Source organism: Planococcus citri, chromosome 2 (genome assembly GCF_950023065.1).
Source record: "Planococcus citri chromosome 2, ihPlaCitr1.1, whole genome shotgun sequence".
Taxonomy (NCBI): domain Eukaryota; kingdom Metazoa; phylum Arthropoda; class Insecta; order Hemiptera; family Pseudococcidae; genus Planococcus; species Planococcus citri.
Genome location: NC_088678.1, coordinates 41,526,138 through 41,550,694, shown reverse-complemented (window position 1 = coordinate 41,550,694; position 24,557 = coordinate 41,526,138). Strand labels below are relative to the sequence as shown.

Below are 24,557 nucleotides of genomic sequence, written 5' to 3'. Positions count from 1 at the left end.
CAAGTGCGGCTATTTAGTTAGGAAACATTAATATTTATTTTTTCACAATGGAAAAAAGATCCATTTCTTAACATTTATCTCCTACTCGCAGGATTACACAGACGTCACGTCATTAACAACGTACCATTGGTTCACGTTCAGGCGTGGCTTGCGCACAAGGTTTCATTCGAGATTCGAGAGGGGACTTGGCCGCGGCGGCCAACGTTAAGGCTCCGAGAGCGCGCGGCGGGACGAAGCGGGGGCATCGTAGCGCGATCCGCGTACGCGAGGGAAACGAGCGGCTGGCTACGAGCAGAGTGTAACGTCGAGCGGCCTCGCGAGAAGTTCTACCACCGTATTTACTCGGTGTCTGTGTATTCCTTCGAACGGTAGCGCGCCTTTCGTTGTTTACTATTTTTCTTCGCGTATTTTCTCTACAGCCGAGTCCCAGTGTTGATTTTTTTTCACCGTATTCGCGCCAAATATTCTACGTACAGTGTAATTATTATTAATTTATATCGATATTCGATTTTAATTCGGGTGTTTTTGTGCCGTATGTAGAAATAAGCGTATACTTGGAAAGTGTTGTGTAATTCGGCTTTTTCTCGTGTACCGATTGCCACTTTTATATAAGCCGCTCGCGCGTTTGTGTTCGTAACGGAATCCACGTTGCGTGCGACGTTGCCGTATTGTGCGGCCGCGGTACTTTCTGTGCGTACGAGTTGTGTTCGTACGCGTTCGGTATATTTCGTATATCAATATGCCCTGTCGTTAATTCGTTATCTTTAATTAATAATAAAAAAATCCTCGAAACAGGTAAGCCTATATCATATACCGACTCTTGTACATGTAGGCCTAGTTATTCGTTCATGTAACCAACGTGTTCAAACTTTTATGTGTTTCGTGTTTTTTTTTCTTCATCATCATCGTGTTAGCATCACGCGAAACGAGCGTATACCCGAAATGTTCCATTTTCACAGAGATAATCGTTTCTGACGATGGAAAAAAATGAGAAAGCGCGAGAAAATTTATATCGTTATCGTGTTCTAAATTAATGACACGTTTATTGCGATGAATTCTATTACGACGTTCAAATTGGCAAGTCTGATTAAACTGCTATACAGCTGTAATGAATTCGTATTTGATATTTGTAAATTATTAATAATACGAGGGTCAGGGGGGAGGGAAGGGCACATTTTAGACCCTTTAAATTAACAAGACAAAGATTTCGAATTGAACAAACTCCTTTTTTCCATCAAGTGAACCCTTGTCAAACACGCTTAATACCTTTTTTCCTACCCTGGTTACTCCACATATGTATACATTGTATCCTTATGACTAAAAATACGTACATTCATACTCAGACACCCCAATGCCTCATCCCTGGTATGATCCGGAACCTTTTTATATACGTAACATGGCTAACATCTCCTTGCCTTCTTTTCGCCTACGTGCGTGCTTCTCCCTCCCCTCCTTCATAATATATTTATGCTATAGTTAGACATCTAATTACAGCCTTACATTAGAGATAAAAAAGTACACACTGCAGTACAGTAATTCCCACGGTACGACGTTCTCTTTCTCTCTCTCTCCTTCTTCAGTATACCTAAGTAAGCTGTATATATTACACTTCATGCATATAGGTAAGCTACATAGCACCAGATGTGTATAAATACCTACGTGAAAAAGGAAGGTAGGGATTAGATCGAAATACCAGACAAGGGTGACTCTCCAAGGGTACAAATTTTATCATATTTTCTTACTTAGGAATACTTCGAGTATTTCATGGTTTCACGCAGGTTTTTCCACATCATATGCATGTGGTACAGATAACGTAGGTATTGAATGTGGGCAATTTTCATTTATGCCTTTGTACTGCGCATGCGTGTTATGATTTTTCAGCATCTCTCGCTCTCGTATTAGAAGGGGGACGTCCGTCGTTCGTTAGTTGTTTTACTCGTATCTATACTGGCATATCTGATGCCTTTTAATTTATGGCCATTCGTAGGTCGAATTTTGGGGATTGGGGATTACAACTCTTCGTTTTCGACTTTTATGTGAAGTTCGTACGCATTATTCTTACGCATGGGCCTGCAGTATATGCTCGCATTGCCACCTATACTTCGTGTTTTCCTCCCCGCTCCCTCGCCGCTCCTTCACAAAGCTGCATATCCGCTCGTGTGTAGGTAATTGATTACGCTATAATTACTTATGGAATGGATGGTGAATTACGGGCGGGCGTTGTGCGTGATTGAATTTTTTTTCTTGGATTATCGAAAATATGATCGACTGTTGGAGTGATTTTCGTGCGAGTTTCGTCGCGTCATCGTGTGCTAATTTGTTTGGGATTTTTTTTCTTTCGATGTGGACTTGAATTACTGAGCGAATTTGGTGTTTTTTTAACATATTCATTATTCTTGTATTATAGGTGTTGATGACTAGGTATTCAATAATGCTTTTTCTACAGTTGAATACCACGTTAAATTTTGGAAGAAGTGGTGTTGAGGTGCACTGTAAATAATAATTATACGGTCATGTTGCAGAAATATTGCATAAAAGTTGAAAACGACATTGAAATAAGATGGGCTAAAATGTTATATAACAATGTTGAGAAAATGTTATGGCAATGTTGCTGAAATGTTGCAGAAAAATTGCACTTATTATACTGCAAAATTGCAAGTAATGTTGCAATAAAGTAGCATGCAGCAATATCATTGCTAAATTGAGACAATGGCAAAATCATAGCAATCTGCAACATTGATTCAAAATTATGATCAAGTTATGCAGGCAATGTTGCAGAAAAATTGCACCTACTCTACTGCAAAATTACAAGTACATAATGTTGCAATAAAGTAGCATGCAGCAATATTATTGCTAAATTGAGACAATGGCATAATCATAGCAAGCTGCAACACTGATTCAAAATTATGATCAAGTTGCAACAATGTTGCATTGAAATTGTTGTTGAATTGTAACAAAGTTGTGGCAACATGATGAAAACATGGTGACAACATCAAGTAAACCGTATAACGTGTTGATGAAGTGTTGCAGAAAAGTTGCAAAAATGTTGAAGCGACATACTGAGATTGTTCAAGACACAAAATTTGCATGTAGTCACAGTTATCATTTCAAAAGACATTGCACACGTGTTGATGAAATGTTTCAACAAGAGTGCAGTTATGTTGCAGCAACATAGTGTAAATTTCGTATGTTTTTTTGCAATTTTGAGGCATTGGAGAAACATTGAATGAATGTTGCAAAAAAGTTGTAGAATAGTTGCAGCAACATTGCCTTTTGTTGATGGAAGTTTGCTGTAGTGTACTTATGTCTGACAACGTTAAGAACATATGGTCTTGCATCACTGAGTGATAAAAAGTTGTTATTAAATTGCACAAACATCTCCATTACACTTATACTTCAAAATAATCAGCAATTTCAACAAATTACCATTTGAATTCAATACATATACCTATCTACCAGTCAATCTATGCATGTTGTACTTACCCAAAACTACTCAAAACCAGGATACTGTAGACAACAAGAACTAGTTGCAAACACATTCTAGTCTCCAAACTGCAATTTTGCTATTTCCATTGATCCTTCTTCATAATTCCTGTTGAAACAGAAAGCAACTCATTAACGATAATGACACAAAAATGTGATGAGAAATTGAAAATATTGAGGTTATGAGGGGTAAAGAGGGGGCGAATTGTTAATGTAGCGGACGAAACATTGCACTATTCTAAAATTATAATGGGTCAATGGAGAAAGGCAATAAAAAAAATGAAAATTTCAATTTCAACCCATATAAATTCTCAATTTTCTTAATTGAGGCAGACTGATTTTTTTCCTTTCCCTTCTCCCCCCTTACACCATTTCTGTTACTTATTGGTTATGAAAAAATAATAGCTGTAGATATGTTACCTCATGCTTCTACCCTATCCCTAACAAATACATACATAACTGCTATGAAAAAGACACCAAAATATTCCTTCTCAAACAAAATAAGATTGCTGGTTGAGAAATCCAATGTAATCACACAATTTGAAGAAAAGATAGATTCATTTCTGGGAACTAATTATTCACGAATAGGATTTCATTGGATACAATTTTATCTAACCAGATCAGACTTATTCAGACCTGTATGGTTATATGATCAGGAAATTCTCTGATTCCAAATTTGATCTGACCACAAGATCTGATCCGACCTGCTCAGACCGGTTTGATCAGATCTTGACAAGTTGACATTCTATGAATCCTAATTTGATTTGACCAAATATCAAATTGGACCTCTTTAGACTTATTTGATCAAATCTAAAATTCTGAACATTTTCATGATTGGGAGGAAAAGGGTTTGCAATGTACTTAAGGAAATCGTAGCTCCTCAATCATTTCATAAAGTTAGTGATTCCTTTTCAAGTGCCTTTGGTAGATGGTAGAGAGCAAAAGGAAGTGGTCGAGTTGAAATTGAAGATAAAGTGGGATGGAAAAAAAATTAGCTTGAATTGAAATGGTAGCTACCCATCAGTGATTTAATGGGTTTCAAGATGGAAGCAGGTGGGGAAAGTGGAATAAATGCATCAATATACAGGATACCGTGTATTTTCCCCCATTAGATCAGCGGAATGAAAATTCCCCAAAATGAAAAAGATTTAGTGTTATTACAATCCAACGTTTATAGAAACATACACTTGAAAAAAAAGAACAATTTTCATTTTTCTACAGCATTAGAATAGCACATGTAGTTGAGTAGGGGAGGAGGAGTGAGGGAAAATGGAAAAAGAGAAAAAGACGAGGCTTTCGAAAGAAGAGCCAGAGCTGGAATAGCGCAGGAGATAGGAAAAACAGCATACAATTTTCTGCAAAACCCCGACTGAGGGTGAATAAAGTTCAATGTTCCACCCCTTTTGTTCAATTGAAAAAGTTTCTTTTAATATTTATATCACAAATACAAAGAGCCAACTGGAAAAGAAAAACCGAATGATAAAACTAAGAAGTATGAATATAGGGGAAGGAAAACTAGATTGAAGAGGCATGAAGGGGGTAAGAAAATGGAAATAAGAAAGACAAATGGAATTCAAATATAGTCATAGAAAAATTCCAACGATATTATTTATAGTAAGACAACACTAATGCAATTCCAAGGGTTCAAGTACATGCATGAACTCGTTCAATCGAAACATTGTGCAGATTAAATTGTTCCAGGATTTAAAGAATATCCTGATCCTGAAATACCCTTAATGCTCTCAGCTCTCCCTTCTCGATAAATATAACACCGCATCATCGGAACCCCGTAATAATCGCAATCCATAAAAGGTCATACAAAAACATGATGTGGCCATGAGAAAAACTGTACAATAAACAACTTCTATCCTCCTATGCAGTAAAATAAAGAACAATACGATCATATTTACGCGTTTAAAAAATATAACTAGCTGCCAAATACACGAGGGGGACTCGGCAGGTAAATTTCATCCCTTTTGTCAGGTATCCTCGATGCGTGAACCCGAACCGTAAACCTCTATAGCACCTTGCTATTATCATATACCAAACGCATAAAAATCCAACCCTGGTTTTTTCACTCACCACTTACCAGTCACCAGTACCCCAGGCTGTGCTGTTGGTAAACGACAATTGACTACGAGATCGGTAGCGATAAAGGAAACAATAAGTAGACATCGACTTCTCACATCGATATCCTAGTCTCATACGCGGCGATATCGATGGTACAGACAGCAGAGAAGAAGTAGCAGCCTTGACGGTAGCATCAAAACACACACAGCTGATGGACCGTCCGTCGAGGATAGAGGATACACGCATCAGAATTAGTTCATTACGGTATACCAAGTGCAATTTTCCAACTACCGGTTCTTAATGAGCTATTGTAAATGGTTACCCTGCCCCATCGTGTCATCGTGGTCGTGAAAAAAATGTTTATGTGTTTATAATGACAATATAACCTTGTCGTCGCAGCAATCGCGAGTTTCTTTCGTCTGTCGTCATCGCCAATCGCTATATGTTTAGTCGAATTATGCGTTTTTAATATCGTACGCTCTCCTCTCTCGGAATTAGAAAGGTATACGCGGAGAAGAGTAAAAGCGTAAAATAGGCGAAAATTTCATCTGGTAAAATCCCCTTCGTCGCTCACGTCGAACGCAGCACGTCAGAAGGGATGATTTCAAAAGCACAGCAAAACCTCGATGGTAATTCGAGTAAAAAAAATAGACAAGCGGAGGGTTGTATGTGAAGTTATCTCGGAAACACCCTTTCGCTTTTTCTTTTCAACAAAGGGCTCCGTAGTGGTAGTTGTATGAGCGTCTGACGCGCGATGTGGATGTGGCGGCGTTTTCTGTTTGTAAGCATGTTTACCCTTTTATTGCGGGAGGTTGAAGCAGTGTTACCACCGTAAAATACGCCAATATTTGCCCAGAAATTTTAGGTACTCCGTTATCGTAATACGATACGAGCGAGCTTTCAAAGGGGTGTGATTTTTCATTAAGGGGAATACTGGCACGTTGACAGGTGATGGAAAAAGGTGTTGGAAATTTGACTCCTTAATATACGTACTTGTTGCATGAACGAAGGGCACTGCTGTTGCGTAGTGGGTAGACTCGATAACGCCGAGGAAAAAATTTCAGATATCGGAGGGCTTTCTGTATTTCCCTGATGGGTTGCGGTGGCATAGAGGGAGGATTTTGGGACTTCAATCGCCATATTTTAGGAAGGTGTAGTGTAATTTTTGCATCGTTATTAGTATTTACCTGATTGATTTATTGTTGGAATTTGATGATTCGATTAATGTTCTTCATTATCACTTGAGTCTACCAACACTGATTTTTTTCAAATTTTCTAACATGACTGACGTTGAGAGTAGCAGGTGGTAGTTTTAAGATGACTGTAATTTTTTGAGAATTTTCAAAATGTATACCTTGGCCAACATTTTTAAAAGTTGATGAAAAAAATTATACTTATGAAAAAAATTCTTCTGGAGGCTTTATCACGTTTGAATGGCTGAACTGCGTCTACGATACTTCCGAAAACCGAATTTTCAGCTCTAAGATAGAAAAAAATTTGATCTCGAAAGTAACCAAACCAGAACTGCTGAATTCATTTTAAAAATTATTTTTACTCTTTAAATGAAAATTGAATCAAAGGGAACATATTTTTTGAGTTCCACACTCATCAATTTCTCTTCATTTTTTAAAATGAAGGTGGTAGTTTACAAGAAGGGGAGAGGGTTCCTAGGGGACAATTTTTGAAAATTGGAGTAAGGTATCAAAATCTAAGTTTTTTGGACTTTGAACTTGAAAATGAAGATTGGGTTCCCAAAACTGCTAGATGGTGCCCGAGGGAGGGGGGGGGGGTTAATATACGGTTTTGAGATATCAGAATTTGAAGTCCCCCTAATGTATGCATTTTTGAAAATGTTTCGTTCTCTAAATGGAAACTCGTTCGTGAACTCAAGAAGGGAGAGTAGAATTTTTTTTCAAAAACTAGCTACAAAAAATGCTGAGCTTTTGAGTGGGCAATTTTTGAAATCAAGTATCAAGCAAATTGTTGGTTCCTTTTTTTTAAAAGTTTATTGATATTCTATTATCATATGGACTTTTTTCGGTTTCATTCCTGGTCAGCTACAATGAAATTGACACGAAGAATGTAAACATTGTAATGCCCTGCAAAGATTTTGGAACGAAGAAATTTTTAGTAAAAATTTACAACCCTCTACTCCACAAACCATCCTACACTGGGCCATTAAATTGAAAAATAGACAAAAATGCCATTCTATCGAGCCGGAAAAAATGATAAATTGAAACATCCTCATTCCCTTCCGTTTCCGCAACCCCTACCACAGACAAAATGAAAATACACCAGCTATAGAGCAGAGCTATGCGTTGCATATACACAAAACTGCGTATGAAATTAAAAAATTGTTTACACTACGCAAATAGCATTCCATTAATTTTCCACCAAAGAAATTACCTCTACCGCCCCTCAATGCCAATTCATAGGGTTGTCAGAGAAAGAGGCGACGCGACGGGGGATGAATAACTGAGCAAGAAGAGGGTGGCGGTGGTGGTAGTTTCTTCACCGAATGTAATCTGTCTTTTATTATAATCTTCCCCGTTACGGCTTTTTGTGCGTCAGCCGTTGCTATTTAGTTTCCACACCATACCCTTGCTTGCTCTTCTGCTCGCTTACACAACTTTGTTAAACTATTATATTGAAAATGGTACCGCATGCGTTTGACTTACATTCCGCTTTTACGCGCCGTTATCTTTCGCTTTTATTTCTCTCGGTGGAGTAGCCACATTCGCAGTTCCAGAGCCATCGAGTCATATGCGAATAATATTGTGTATTGGATTTCGGTGGCGATATTTTTATGCGAGCGTATTGTCTAGGCTATATACAGTAGTCGTATATAAGACCAACCAAAAGCCAAGACTAGCGACATGTATCGCGTGCCTTGGGTATATTTAAAACGTTCTATGCCGCGATCTATATACAGGAAATAAAGAGAGAAAGTCGCGTTCGAAATGTATGTAAATGTGTAGGTTTACTATAGGTGTATCGCGTCGCATATACTGTGATAATATCCTATAGTATACACGGTAATAAGTACGAGTACTTGGAGCTTTGAGTGTGATGGGTTCAAAGAGTTGAATCAGTTAAAGCAATGAAGTGGAAAACTCTTCCAACGTATGTACTTTTAAACCGTGCACGTTCTTCGTTTATAATAATGTTTCGATATTGTTCATCCCAAAAGAGAATTCGAGTTGAAAAAGTATGACTTCCTTGCAGCCAGAACCTTCCTCAATCGTCTACCTGAATTTGAATATGATTGATGGGAGTTTGAGCCCATTTGTATCAATTTTTGTCATTCGTATAGATGATCGCTCTCTAATCCTTTGGCTTTGAAACGATCAGGACATCGGACAGGAGGGTGGCAACTCTGCAAAATCAACGTGTGAGTTTACCTCTCACGTTGAAAATTCTTTCCACGAAACGCCGCGGGTCTGTGATCATCGTGCTCCTTGATTAATAGCTCTTTCGATGACAATTTTTGAATTTTTTGACAACTTTTCACATAAATTATCAATCAGAAATTAACGTCAGAAAATGAAGTGGAAATACCTATACCAGGCTTCTTGAAACCGAATACGATTTTTCGTCAAAAAGGAAAAGGAAATCCATCACATTTATTTATACAAAATAGCTCGCTGGTTGACTCGAAGCGTATTTATGAGCAAGTCATTGTACATATAAATATGTTATCTCGCGGAGAAATACAAACACAAATGAAGCGGATGTTAAAATTGAAAATTATCGATTCCTATCGTTTGATAAAGAAAGTCTGATTCTGAATTTATTGCAAACATCACTTCCGGACATTGGTATCACTTTTGCAGGAGTTTGATATTCACTCTACTTCATTAATTCTTGAATTATTCTAAGAATTACGATGACGTATACTACTACACTCCGCAAAATGTCTGATACTAATCGTTTATCATTTGAAAGAAAAAATTCCAATAAACATTCCAAATAGTTTCTACAATAGTGAGAAAAAAAATTAAAATTCTAAACTTGAATCACCTTCAAATTCTCATTCAGATTTTTTTCTCATAAATTTCTCTAATGTAAATTACACTTGATTACTTCAGTGATCATCAACTAAAGGCCAAAGCCAAAGTTTTGTTCGTTCCTGCATCTTTTCCTGGATACACCTGTCTATGTTCACAGATTTTCAACTCTCAGAAATCAAATTTGCGAATACCAAAATTCAGTTTTGAATCTGTATCGAGTTTATAGAAATTCCTGTTTCTTTTTTCAGTCCACTTGTGTTGAGGTGGAGGGGGGGGGGTGTACAAAATTTTGAAAAATTGACCTTTTGCAAAGGTTCAGAAAAACATACCTTTGCATTTTATAACAACCCATAATAAAAATGCTCCAAGCATTGAAACATCGTTTATTCGAGGATTCAACTCATGTCTACTCTACATATACATATTATTATACCTCAATGAACCACTACGGTTTCTTGACAAACAATTAAAGAATTGAGCATTTTCCCCCTCTATTTCTAGTACGAGTGTACCACAATGTAATAAAAAACTGGGTGCATCTGCATTAGCCCAGTCAAATAGCAGAAAAAAAATAGGTGAACCCAAACATTATTGCGATCAAAGGTTTTTTTGGTGAATATTGTCTAGGGTGGTATGCTGAACAACATACTAAAAGTCCCCGCCCCTACCCCACAAGCTAACCCCCCCCCCCCAGTGGATCAAAGCCTCCCAAAATCATTTTTTCGTCAAAAACTCCTGAAATATTGAATTTTGAGTAAAATGAGCTCAGTGATCATTTCATCTCCTCTCCAATACCTATCAAATGAGCTGTCGACCAACTCCCTACTCTCAAGGGGGGTGGTGCTACGACCCCTCAAAGTGATGGGATTGTAATAATTTTACATTTTATGACTTGGGACTTGTAACCTGTTCTAATTGATAAAATGAAGTCAAACTTGGGGAATAGAATTCTTTTGGGAGCTAGAGTTGACCTCTGGAGTGGGGAGGGTCAAAGTTGAAAATTACAGAAAGGTCATTTTTTTGAAGGGGCATAACATGACCCCAAATAGATGAAAAGGGTCCAAAATCAAACCATCACACAGTATTCCCATTGTGGTCAACCTATCCAAATTTCAGCTTCCCAGGTCATCCCTACTCCTTTTAAGATGGAAAACCCCGAAAATAGGGGCAAAATAAGGGGATTTTCACCTTAATTCCGCTTTAAATGGGGTGGGGATGACCTAGGAAGCTGAAATTTGAATATGTTGATCACAGATGGGGTACTGTCCGATGGTATGACTTGGGACCCTTTTCATCTATTTGGGGTCATGTTATGCCCCTCCAAAAAAATTAGACAATATTCACCAAAAAAACTTTTGATCCCAATTATGTTTGGGTCAAATTGCATTTTGACTGGTCTACATTGTCCCAAAGCAGATTCGTTCACATGTGAGCGTGTATAATATGAAAACTCTGATGTAGGTATAAGAATGCCGAAATGTAGTCGAGCATTTGAGCTAATATATAGTATTCCACAGTCCACGCTCCATTCATACCTAATGCCCATACATATACAATCCTATAAATTGCTACAACGCCAATTACTGGTGCGGTGGTCCTCTGGTCCAGTCGAGTGCGCGGTATTTCGACATTCCAGTTCACATTGGAAAGATGAGCACGACTTTGTAATCATCAAATGAATACTTCGATAATCGTATCTCTGGTTCCAGCGTGTAATACGGTCTTCGCGTACATCGGCGTCGATCATGTCACGCGTCAAATGTACTCGCGATTTTTCCCTCTCTCTGTCCCCGCCTAAACCTACCTACTGCCTACTGCATTGCCTAGATACTCGTGTACGTAGACTTACGAATACGTACTTCAATTTACAAGGTAAAAAACATCGAAAGAAAACTTGTAATGAAGTGTAGAACCGTTATCATTGATTTTGTTCATGTACCTGCTACCTATAAAAGTACTCAAAGAGTTGAAATTCATGGGATATTCGTGACAACTGTTCAAATATCCGATAAAATCGAGCATACACGAGTATCAAAGTGCATAAACATGTACGTACAAAAGTGTGCAAAAATACAAAAAAAAAAAAAAAAATACACACCCATTGATAGAGGTGCAGTCCGATTAATAACCACATCAGTGACATTGTGTATTCGATAAATCTTCTGTTTCTCTTTCTACTGTCCATATACTTTATCCTTTTAGGTTTAGCGGAAACAAATGAGCTTAATGTTAAATCCATTTATATTTAGTTAGGTCAAAGTGGGTCTCCCTAGTGACTCGTATGTTCTTCCGCTTCGGATTTCGCGTAGATATCCCTTTCCGTTTCTTTTTTTTCCGCTCATGGTAATGCCTATGCAGTATGCATGCAATAAATGAGACGATAGAGGATATTAAAATGAACGAGGCACTCAGGTGAACGCCTCGACCAAATTTAACATTCTAGTTAATGCATCATATGTATACATTTTGAGGGATATCGAGTCGATATGGGTGTCCCTTTGTATTGCAGATACCTACTCAGTCTTACATTATTGCGTCAAGGGTGCGAATTTCGCATTGTATTGTGAACGTTTTAGTGTGTTTCTTTTTTTTCTTGTTATTTATCTAGTTTCCGGATTTAATCTTTAGTTTTCGAAATTTTCGTCGCAAAACTCATCATTTGAACTACCACCTGGTGGCACATTATTTAGTTTATCCAGAGGTTAATTCACAATATATAAGAAGTCACGCGAACACTTCAAGTTCATTTATCTCAGCAAATACACGAAAACCTGTTCGTCCAAATGACAGTTAGATCCCTTAATTCAGTAGAATGTAATACAATAGGTATATTACATACGTATATTGACACTAATTCAGGACAAAAATTACACACATGACCAAACAAGAAGGGTGGTGAGGAGAGGATGGTAGATGAGAGGAAGTCATTTTCTTGGAAATTTCATAAAATTTATTCATTCAATTTTTTACCATTTTTTTACTCAAATTTTAAAAACCTCCTCTAAGCACAAACAACATATTAAACTCAATTCAAAGAGTTTCCAGCAAGTGACCACCCTCCCTCTCTCAATTCCAAAAAATTTTGAACTCGATTTAGATTTTATTCCAAAAATTATTTCTTTTCAATTTTCTCTGCCTTTTTTCACCATTTTCCACCATATTTTCAGAAACTTCTTCCAAGTGCAAAAAATAAATCAAATACAGAGTTGTTCCCAGAACCCCCTCTCTCTTCCATGCAAATTTACGACTCTTAAAAAAAAACGAAATGCACTGTCAAGTGTCACCAACAGTTAAATTTTTTCAATTTTTTTGATTTTGAAAAATTTTTTGAGTAAATTTGCATTCTTTTTTTTCAACTTTTATGACTTTTTGTGACTTTCTAACATTTGAACGCAATTTTGTGAATTATAAAAAAGTCCGTTGATTTTCATTGGAATTTTTGAGTACCTAAATTCACAACTTTCAATTTAATTTTAGTTTTCTTGTCCATAATGAAACGTGAGCAAAACTCCCATCAAATTTTTTTCACTAATCTACTATTTCAAACCCTCTACTTCACCTACATAAAAACTTCATCTTCTGCATGGAGTTTCCTTAAGAATTAAGAGTAGAGGATTCCCCCCTCCCCTCCCCCTTCGCTGAATATTTTCATCAAACGAAGACCCAATTATACCTACAATTTTAATGGAGAAAAATTTTTCTCGAGAGGTTTAAAACGTTATAATATTGCGAAGAACGAAGCATTCGTTGATACGATAATGTATACAAACTACATTATTATTCGAAATTGTGACACTAATTTGACACGTTTCCGTTCTCGCAGCCCTTTAGGTACCTACTTGATGAACCTACGTCCTACACCTACTGTGCGTATACATCAGACCAAACTGCAGCGAATGGAGGTTGGTAAACATCAGGGAAAAAACCTATGTCTACGTAATATTTCAGCGTAAAGATTTTTTTACAATAGTCACGCTAAATGAATAAACAAATGAAAAAAATGTGAAAAAAAAGTATCTAATGCAACGCATCGAAATACACGATAATGTCGATGCAAACGAGTTGCATTTACTCGCTGGCCTTAATTTCTATGTTTACGTTTATAAATCATAATATTTTACATTACACGGCGTAAATTATCCCCGACAATTATGTCATTTGCAAATGGTTAAATTTTTCATAGGTATACTGCCTATAAAATGGATATCGTATAGTAGCAGGTTAGGTACCTCCATATATACTCGTATAGTAAGTTGTTACAGCTGGCACCGGTAGTTGTTAAATGGAATCTTCTTGTGACGGCTTGTAATAAATCAACGTGCCAACACGTCTAATTAGGCAGAATGTTGCGTGTGTTTTTTTCATTCTGTTCGATGATTTTTAGACTGGAAGGCGGATCGTTGAGTATGTGAATTACTTCTTATCATTCTTCTTCCAAATCCAAAGGACACACATAGTATTACGTAGGTAGGTAGGTAATAGGTACATAATGCTATCATCAACCAAACCAAACGATCAAAGTGCGTAGAAAATGATAAATATTCGATTCTTCTTCTTCTTTGTAACGCCATCGCCAGTGGAATAATGCTCTTGCATATCAAGTACTCGATAAACAAATAGCTTAGCTTCATATTACGCCGCATCAGCATCTTCAATTCGAATCCAACGTCTATATCTTCGTGCGGTTACACATATCTCTGTCTTCGCTTCAAATTACATGTCTCGTAAATATACATGGTGTCCCACGTTTTATTCGCCGAGAGAGACCAAAATTATTCATGCATAAACATCCTATTTGTTGAGAATTTGAAGAAGTATAGGGTTCGCAAAAGAGCCTAAAATCTCCCCATCCATCTTACTTTTTGGTTCTAGTGGAATTACTCGAGTTGAATTGAAAAGTTCTTCAAGTGAAATGGATACTTATAACATTGAAGGAAGTTGAAGGCAAGTGAATCTTCATACCTTTAGTTCCATGCACCTAGCTCTTTCAATCGAAAATAAATTATACACGCTTTTGAAATCAGCAGATCCAACTCGATGATCTAAAATCAGGACACCCTGTATGTAAAACCCTCGCGATAAGATCGCAACTAAACCTCAAATATTATAGGACAATCCGCGATGAACTTTTGAATTACGTGTCAGCGTATATTGTATAACCTTGAACAATCTATCTACATCTCTTTTACATGGATTTCATTTCAAAACAATTGCAAACTCTACAACCTTGGCTAATTAATACATTAAAGTAGTATTATTTTAATACCATTGTGTATTTTATATACCTATGTTTATAAGTGAACCAGCTATACGATGATGGAAATAATATGTATGTAAAAAAAAGGAGACCTGAACTCGACGCAAAAAAACACATTGCTCTTGTTTACTTTCGCGTCAAATAAATCATACTCAAAAAAAGAAAAACATATAATAGGGTGAAGGTGATAAAAATAGCGATAATGAGAGATAAACGATTATGTTCTAAGTATATAATACGAGCCACACACAGTAGTCAAGTCAAAAGAAAGCTAATTACGAAGAACAGATTGGTCCCAGTGAGATGATAACACCTTATAACTAAAGGCATATTGATGGTTTTGAAACAACTATTCCTAGAATTCTTTCACACCACGTATTATTTTCGTTAATAACTTATTAAAAAAGCAGAGCATGTCATTGACCTCGAGAATTACACTTTTTGAAACGAATTTTTCAACTGAATGTGTCATCTGTGAATTTTACTGAATTTCTATGATCTTTATTCATCAAGAATCAGAGTGTCTACTGGCAAAAAAATAGCAAGAAAGCAAGAAAAAGGCGAGAAATTGGCATGGGTGGCAAGAAAGGAAGAAAATAATACTTACAGAAATTCCTTCGAAAAGCAAGAAAATTTCCAAAAAATTCACATCAAAAATCTCTGAAAAATTAAAGTTATCCCGCCAATTTTGAAAAATGTGGAGATCAGAAAAGTTGAATCCGTTCATTAAAATTGATGTTATTCTACTTGTCGAATTACAAATTTTCCAAAACTTTTGCCCTCGCTTCGCTCGGGCTATTTAAGATTCTGCTTATGAAACTTTTCAGAATTCAAAAATTAAATGGAAAAATTCCAGGAATACTCGTGCACCCAAACCATTTGAAAAGTGCAAATTTTTTATTTTTTTATTTTTTTGAAAAAAAAACACAAATTTTTCAAAAAATTTTGGTCGTTTCTTGAACCAATTTTTTCAAAGAATTTCGCTCTCGCAGTAATTTTGCCTCAATTTTAGTAGAATATTTATTTATCATCAAGTATTTTCGGAAAATTACACAAACTGTCGATTTTTCTGTTTTCTTGTTTCAACGAATAAATTTGTTAGAAAAACCCGGTTGGGGGGGGGGTATAAAATGTCATATTTGAAAGCAAGAAAAAAACACGAAGTAGGCAAGAAAAAAGCAAGAAATTTGCTTTTTTGATTTCAGTAGACACTCTGCGAATGAAAGATTTGAAAAATTGAAATTTTTTTGAGAAAATTCTGAAAATGTAAAAATTCTTAATTCGAATAAAAAGGAAAAAATCATTTTAAAAACAGGTAGGAAAAAGTATTGAAAAAAGACCCTTTCAAGTTCCAATTTATTAAATATCTACCTACCTAAAATGGATTTTAAAACAAAAGAAAATTTGAAACTGGCAAAACCATAATTTAATTTTACTTAATTATATTATTGAATAATGGAAGAATAGAAAAAAAATTCCCGCATACTTCACAAAAGTAACAGAACGAACAAGCTTGAAAAATGAAAAAAACCAATGAATGAAAACATTATCAAAAAGAGATTGAAAAAAATTTTTTAAAATGAAAAAGAAAAAATTAGTGAAAAAGTAACTTTTATAACATTCCTTTTGGAAAAAGTTACTAAAAAAGTACCCAACATTCGACCAGGTATTTCAACCAGGATGAGGGGGTAGAGATAAAAATGACATTTTCGTATAAGAAAAATAAAGCTTGAAGTGTTTTTCAAGCAATTTTTCATATCGTCTTATTCCTCGGTGGGTTCAAATGGTAAAAAAGAATAGAATATCTTGGTGCAGAAAAAGGATAAGGCAGGATAGGGGGATTTAAAAACATTCTCATGACATCATTAACAAAATTTTTGGGAAGTGTAATTTAGAAAAAGAAGAATTAATGTCTAGTGTCTATTCGAAACTCATCTGGGCAAATATTTTATGTCTCCATGTGACCTACAGGAATAGGGAAAGAAGTGAGCACTATTTTTGAGAACCAACGTTCAAGAAATTAAAAAATCGATGGTTCTTCAATTAATTTCGATTTTTAGTTTTTCTTTTGAAAAACAGCAATTTTCCTTCAACATAATAATTTTGAGAGTTCGTCATATTTTTTAAACCCTTTTTTCATTTCGTACCTTTTTTTGGTCACTTCGCACTTTCTTGGTGGATTCTGCAGATTAAAATATTTTTGACATATTATCGTTTTCTGAGAAACTCGTCTTTTATGTCGCTCTTTCAATTTTCGGCTTAAAATTTCGAACATTTCCTCGTGCATTTCCTGATTCTCGGTTTGGCAGCCAAATTTATGAAAATTTGGTAGGTTTCTGATTGAAAAAAGATGACCATTTCCTATAAGCACGAGTAGAAACCCGAGCTACCCAAACACGTTAGAAAAAATGCTCTGTCAATAAAATTGTCAAAATACAGCAAAGGTTAAAAAGATCGTAAACGTTTTCAAACAGGTACCTACAAGTACATTCCAAAACATGACGAATTCGCGATATAGGAGCCAGGTGAAGTGTTTTTCCTTATTTTTCAGCTGATTGGCATCACGTGCTAGTGTTTTCACTCGGTATGACGATACAGTGTAGGCACTACGTAATGCTTCCTTTGTAGGACGAAGAGAAGCGCACGCGTACACGCGAGGTATTCTGTTTCTCTTACGTACACTCGGCGAGATCGATAATACTGTTTTAGCGCCACCGCCGAAACCGTACCGTCATGCTTATCCAGAATTATGTCTCGTGTAAATGTTACGTATAGACCAACACCATTAATCTAGATATACGCGTAATAATCTTCGTCCTACGACACAGCATCAGCGATAGGTTTTTTTTCTCCAGAGCTATGGAGTTCGAAGCATAAAAACTGTAGGGTATACAAATCTATGTACTCGTATGTAGAACGTCGCGTCGTACCAACTGAAGTGCTCGACTCGGCGGCTTCTCCAGCAATAAGGTATTTTTTGCTGGAAAGAGTAGAGAAGTAAAATCCATTCAGTAATCCAGCACTATAGCCTATTATAGCGTCGGAATACTATACGTACAGCTAGTGGTTATATTACCAGCGACGACTCAGGCACGAATGTACTATAATACGACTTGTAGATTTTCTTGTTGATCATTAACCGAGACAAGGAAGTGTTCTCAGCTGAGCGTGAAATTATACAAATCGTTTCGTTGTATCGTCGTCCAGCAGATAACGTCAATAGCCTACGATAATTACTGTATTTTGATAATTAATCTTTCAAATCGACCTCTTCTTTTTTTGTAAATTAACCGCCCAGACGAGCACGTATTTGTATGTAGAGATATACTGACAAAGTATACAATACGTACAAAAATACCTATGCTGAGAATCACTGAGCTAGGCTGTGCGTATAGCGTATTACGTAAGTCGGTCGACTCGTGGGAGCTTTCGATGTATAAGCTCGATGAGATACCGACGGACTCATTATTTCTCTATGTATTTAAAATTCACCCCGTGTTTGTGAACTCGGTGCATGGAGCATGGTGCAGATTCCCGATGTGCTGAGAGCCTCGGAGATGGTGAATTTTTCGAAAAAATATACTGCAATTAATCGCGTATACGGCTTTGTACTTGTTATGAAAGGGGATGAATGTAACCAGGCGTTCAACTCGAATAGGGTGCTGAGTTTGTTTAAAAATTTACTTGTTTGGGGTGCGGGGTGGTAACTTGCTGTGATGGTATTAGGTAATCAAGTTTGACGTGATGGAAAACCATACACGATGATAAGATCTCGAAATCGTAATATTTAATTCATTTTTTTCAATCGGTTTTGAAGAAATCGTTGTGACAAAGGGGTTTTGTTTAGAATTCGTATGTTTTGAGGCTTTGTGGGATGTGGGCCCTTTTTTTAAACCAATATTTCAGCCATGAAAGTCATTAAGAAAGCCATCAAATCTGTGGTCTTGAAAAGTTACTCAATAGTTTTCAATGAAAGTCAGAAAAAAGTGTAGTTCGAAGGATAAAAAATGTGATATCAGACATCGATACTCGACAAAAGTCATGTATCACAAATTTGTGGACTAAAAGGGCCATAAAAACCGAAGTGCAAGATTTCATTTTTTCAAAATTTTGCTGTATTTTTGAAAATTCAAATTTGGTGAATGAAAAACGCCAAAATTTGATCTCATTTCCACTTTTTTGGATTTATTGATGATGATTTTGAATTTTTGTGGAACTTTCGATAGATTTTTTCATTCTTCAGGCATCAAAAACTCCCATAAATAAGCCCTGATGAAATTCAGCACTATTCGAATAAATTTAACCAAATTCACCATCTGTGAATGTATTCAAGCGTAATTTTTTGAAATTTATTGCTGCTATTGCAATTTATTTTGCTATTATTTTTGGAAAATGAAAAATTCGAGAAAAAATTTCCAAATCGAATGAAGGAAAAATGAGAACACTGAAATATATCCACGAGCGGTACGAGAACGACAAAGCCACATCTACGAGTAAATACAAAATTCAGAAATACTATAATGTAACAATTCCACGAGGTCGTCGAACCTAGGCATTGTTTTTTCTGCATCTTTTTTTTTCACCGACTTGGGAACAAGATGAGATGGAACAAGGAAGATGGATTTTCCTCGTTTTTCTTTACATCGAATAGACGCGTTTCAAGTCCTGTTACGCTTCACAGACCTTGACAGTGACGCTTTTAATTCAACTGTTCGTATTCTTTGATATATATTCGCTTTGATGCTGTACAACTTCTCTCATTAAAGCGAAAAAATGCGGCAAAAAAACTTCACTGGAAGCTCGAATAAATATTCACGATTATTCGCGGTTTTCAAATAGGTAGGTAAGGTATGTATTACTCGGGCGTAATTCAATGGTGAAATTTTTCTTTAATCCTATACAAGTAGTACGCGACTGTTTCTCTTCTTATACATTCATCTACTTATCTCCACCAAGCATGAACTCTTCAACGAGATGTTCTTCTGGAATATCGATTTTCTACACCCTGAGTTCACTCATAACACATGTGTACCTTCCTATTCCTATCCTGTACGTACCTATTCGTTGAAATCATCAACCAAAAAAATAAAGTAGGTGAGTACATTGTACTTTTCAGCATCTCGTACGCTCGTCAGACTTGGAGGGAAAACTGCTGGTGTATATATAGCAGTTCGTTTGCGGTTTCAAAGACCGAGTGAATGATCCGGGCCAGTGCATAGTGCCACTAACCGGTACCGTAACAAATCGGTAATGATGATGTACAATGAAAAATCTCTCCCGCCATCTCTCTGGCATTCCATATCGAACTTACCAGTTTCATCAAAGAATAATATACGTGTACGCGTTTGTTTGGTAACTACGCTTCTGGTTTTCTGCACTGAATGTACCAACGATCTACGAGTACATTCCCCCTTCACTCCTTAATGCATTGCACGTCCCGATGGTCTCGTAGTTTGCCTAAATTTTCCCGCGAATTAGGACCTCGTAATTTGATTTCCGCTAGATTAAATCGTGCTGCGAAAATGAAATTTCTCATTCCAGTCGGAAACAGGAACGAACGAGATTTTCTTTTGATTAATTGACTCTTCGGGTGTTCGACTTCTTGCAGAGTGGCAATCATTTCGCTATTAGTCTCTCAGGTGTTGAAAAAAAATGTCTTGATTACCTACTCAACTGATACTGTACTTGGTTGAACTTCTCAGCTAATCGTGAGATTGTATTCACTCGAATTTTATCACTTTGGATGATTTTTCATGACATGGTAGCAGAGCATGGTTATTGGTTATACATGAAGTATAATATCGCTGTATTTTCTAAATTCAAATGAGTGAATTTCTCATCGTTTTTATGATTCACCAATCACAGAAATTTCACTGTAGTCGAATGATTTCATGACATGGTAGCAGAGCGTGGTTCCACTCGTGTATGGATTGCTGTATTCTCCAAATTTCAAACAGCAGATTTTCTCTGATTTTCAATCACAAAATCTAGCTACATGTGCTGCTAACCAAATTAGTGAAGTTTCTGGAGTCTGGACCAAACCAATGATCACTGAATTAATCAATCATTTTCACATAAGTATCCAATCAAAAAATCTATCTTTTTTCACTGGTAGGTAAGGTGATCCGATCATCACGATCTTTTTCTCACGAAACAGGGAACTTCTACCTTCAACTTTGAAGCTATAATATTCTATGAACCCAAAATAAATCTTCTTCGATTTTCTTTCAGCTTTCAGAAAATCCATCTATTACCAAAATCTATCCTAAAAACCAGATTTTATCACTTCAAACTGCAATTTCGTCTTTTTTTGGATACTTGAGGCACCTATTTCAAGTTATCAGAAGTTCATCATCATATACCTACGTGAGATTCATGAGGGGGGAGGAGGAGGAGAGTGTTCCACTACATCTACATATTTTGGTTAAAATCAGACTGTTAACCCTCAGCTATAATGATATCTTAATATTGAAATAGATGCACATATAAGTACGTATGAAAATAAACCATGCAAGTAGGTATTTGAAAAATCCATCAGCCATTGGAAGAGGGGAAAAAATCCACATAATTTCGTTATAGTTATTACGTGCTAGCGCTACTTGAACGGGGTAATCGCGGGAATCCGTAGAAATTAATTTCACGCCTGTTAGAATTAAATTACAAAAACATTATTCGATATACGGAATTGGTTACATTTACTCTTGAAACATTACAAAGACCGCTGTATACGTATAGTGACGTGTTAGAACTGTATGTTTTCTAAATTACTATATACACTACCGTGTCCGTGAATAAATCACAGGACCACCTCGATGTTGATGGTGAAAAGAAAAAAAAAGAAAAAGAAGAAGACAAAAACAAAAACACGTGGACGCGCCTCTTCATGGTACTCTATGGAACCAATTAAGCTCATCGATGTTAAAAATCGACCTAAATTTCCAAACAATTGTTTTCAATTACGTTCGTAGAAAAATTAAACGTTGACAGTTTCAAGTCTGAAAGTATATACGGGCGTTAAGCAATTCAAATAAATGACGGTTACGTATCCTCATCGCCCGTCGCGCTGTGAAGACCCAACAGCCGCCATCATTTAGGAGTGATAAAGATATTAACGAGTGGATGGTTTTGAAAAGGAAAATGTAGTTTGTGGTTGTGGGTTTTTCGATTATTACCATTTCTTATCGTTTTAATCGAAAAAGAATTCGATAAAAGGAGCAACTCTACCAACTCTTCTACGAAACATCTCACTTGGGGAGAACCGAGAGTGATACTTTTTAGTCAATTAGTGCAGATGACAAGGTCGGTGTGTTAAAAGACACAACATTTTTTATTCGGTATTTTAAATAATCTATATAAGTAATTCTGACACGAAATATAACTTACATGACTTCAGGTGGGTTCAAGTCATTTTAGAGCCTCCAGCGACTTTTTGAAAGGTTTTATGGCGCTTTTTTGGAAAATTGAAATTTCCTAAAAGTAGCTGGAAGCTTCAAAAACCATTTGAAACCACCATGTAGTCTGCGAAGTAAATTTCAGCTTGCCAACTCCATTTGATAAATTAATGTTGGGGAAATTTCAAGTTTCAAAAATCTACTGGAGGCTCCAGTAATTTTCAAAAAAGTCGCTGGAGGCTCTAAAATGACTTGAACCCATCTGAAGTCGTCTTCAGAGGGTGTTAAAATTGGAGTGTAGAGTAAATTTCAGCTTTCCATTTCCATTTGATGAAATTTTGTGAAAATTTAAAGTTTCAAACATCTGTTGGAGGATTCGGGAATTTTCAAAAAGTCGCTGGAGGCTCCAAAACGACTTGAAATTCACCTGCAGCACTTCGTAGCATATTGAAATTGGTTTTTAGAATAAATTTCTGCTTTACAATAACAACTCCAATTTGATGGAATTTTGTGGGAATTTCGAGTTTCAAAAATCTGCTGGAGGCTCCAGAACTGCTCAAAACGGGTTGAAACTGTTTCCAATTGATTTGCGGCATGTCGAAAATGAGGTATATCCCAAATTTCAGCTTTCTTGATCAATTTGGTAAAATTTTGATTTTTTCCTCTCATTTTTGGCCTAAATTCGATTTTCAAAAATTCACCAAAAATCGAAAAACGCACTTCAGCACTCGAAATTTTGACAGGTGATAAATTTTTGCATGATCTTTCGATCTACTTTTGTAAAGTTTGAAAAATTTCGTGCAAGTCCTATGTTGAAACGCAAAATCTGCGATTTCGGCTGACCTGTCAATCAAAATGCCCGCCATTTTGTAAGTAAGGCCAACTTTTTTTTGGGGCAAATTTGCTTTAAAATGTTCCTTAGGATGTTCCTTTTAAGAAAAAAATTGTCCTGGAAGATCGGCGGGGGGGGTGGGTGCAATTACTCCTATTGCCATATGCCGGACTATTGGGTAAGTGGTCAAAATTTAATGAAAATTGCTTAAAATGTCGTAAAAGAAATTGAAAATTCATAAAAACTCCTTGAACATAAGAAGATGAAATACTACAAGATTATGAACTGAATTGAAGGTTGTTATTGGGACATATGTATTTTTCTATTGTAACCTAATTTTCCTCCTTGAGAATCAGTTTTGCGATCATTAGAGGGACTAAGAGCCCCCAACTCCGCCCTCTCTGCTCCAACAAGGCTATATCTAATTCAGATCAGACCTGAAACAAGATAGACGTTTGATAAGACACCCTTTAAGTATAGACAAGGATATACGCGAAAGTGTGAAAGACGCCAACAGTAGAAACAAACGAAGGTGAAATGAAAACGACACATCGTATGCTTCGGAGGTATACGCGTTATTTGCTCTTTAAATAATAATGATAAAAAAAAAACCGCGTCTATATAACAATACAGACGCGATATTTCACATTAATAATTCATGAAAATTCGAGAAATAAGATCTGAAGCGCAACGAGGTGACGTTTTACGTCTGTTTTATATTTGAACAGTGGTTTTCGAATGTTCTCCTTCGTCGGCTAGAGCGATGCAAAATTTGTACAAGTGTACGAGGAACTGGTTTATGATTTATATGGTACACGCGAATCGATAATATATCACGTATTGTCTATCTCTATGGTACTTCGTATAATTGTACGTCTGTAATAAATTATATTTTAATACACCTTAAAGTAGGTATAGGTATCGAGCATGCTACCATTATACGCGATACGTGAATATATGTCTACTAGTCGAGTAAGTACATACGAGAATATTGCGTACAAATACGTCTATCGCATATACAACGTAGATATATAGATCTATACGAATGAGTAGAAGCGAGAAATAAATTTACTCGAAATCACACCACACCGCTCGTTCGACTTTTTTTCAAACATCTAAAAATGTTTTCCGAATAGCCAGGTCTAGAACATAAATATACCGAAGATAAATATCAACAAGCTCTCTTTCCATCTTCGCTCTTTACGAGATGATGATCCACGAAAAGAATCGGTGTTCTTATCAGGCTTTCATCGAATAACAGGAAACATATGTCCGTGTATTTTGAGAACCTCATCGTAAAGGTTACCTTTACCTTCCTCTAACCGATTTTATATCCTTCTAATTCCAGAATAAATTCGTTCCAAATTTAAAGCTAAAAATGCTAACAACAATAACAGCATTTTTGGGCGTCATACGTCGTGTTTTTCCGCATCAAATTAAATTACACCTACGAGATATAAGTATTATAGTACCAGAATGAGAAACGTCATCGTTGTGCAGTGTAATAATAATTA

At 36.4% G+C, this 24,557-nt stretch overlaps 1 protein-coding gene across 1 annotated transcript in view; it reads left to right on the top strand.

Moving 5' to 3' along the window:
• The first annotated feature begins 276 nt into the window (after positions 1–276).
• Positions 277–24,557, top strand: part of LOC135835814 (protein suppressor 2 of zeste-like) — a 41,306-nt gene continuing 17,025 nt past the window's right edge. The window contains exon 1 of the mRNA XM_065350246.1: positions 277–795. The gene's annotated coding sequence lies outside the window, so the exon portion shown is untranslated. The remainder of the gene's footprint in view (positions 796–24,557) is intronic.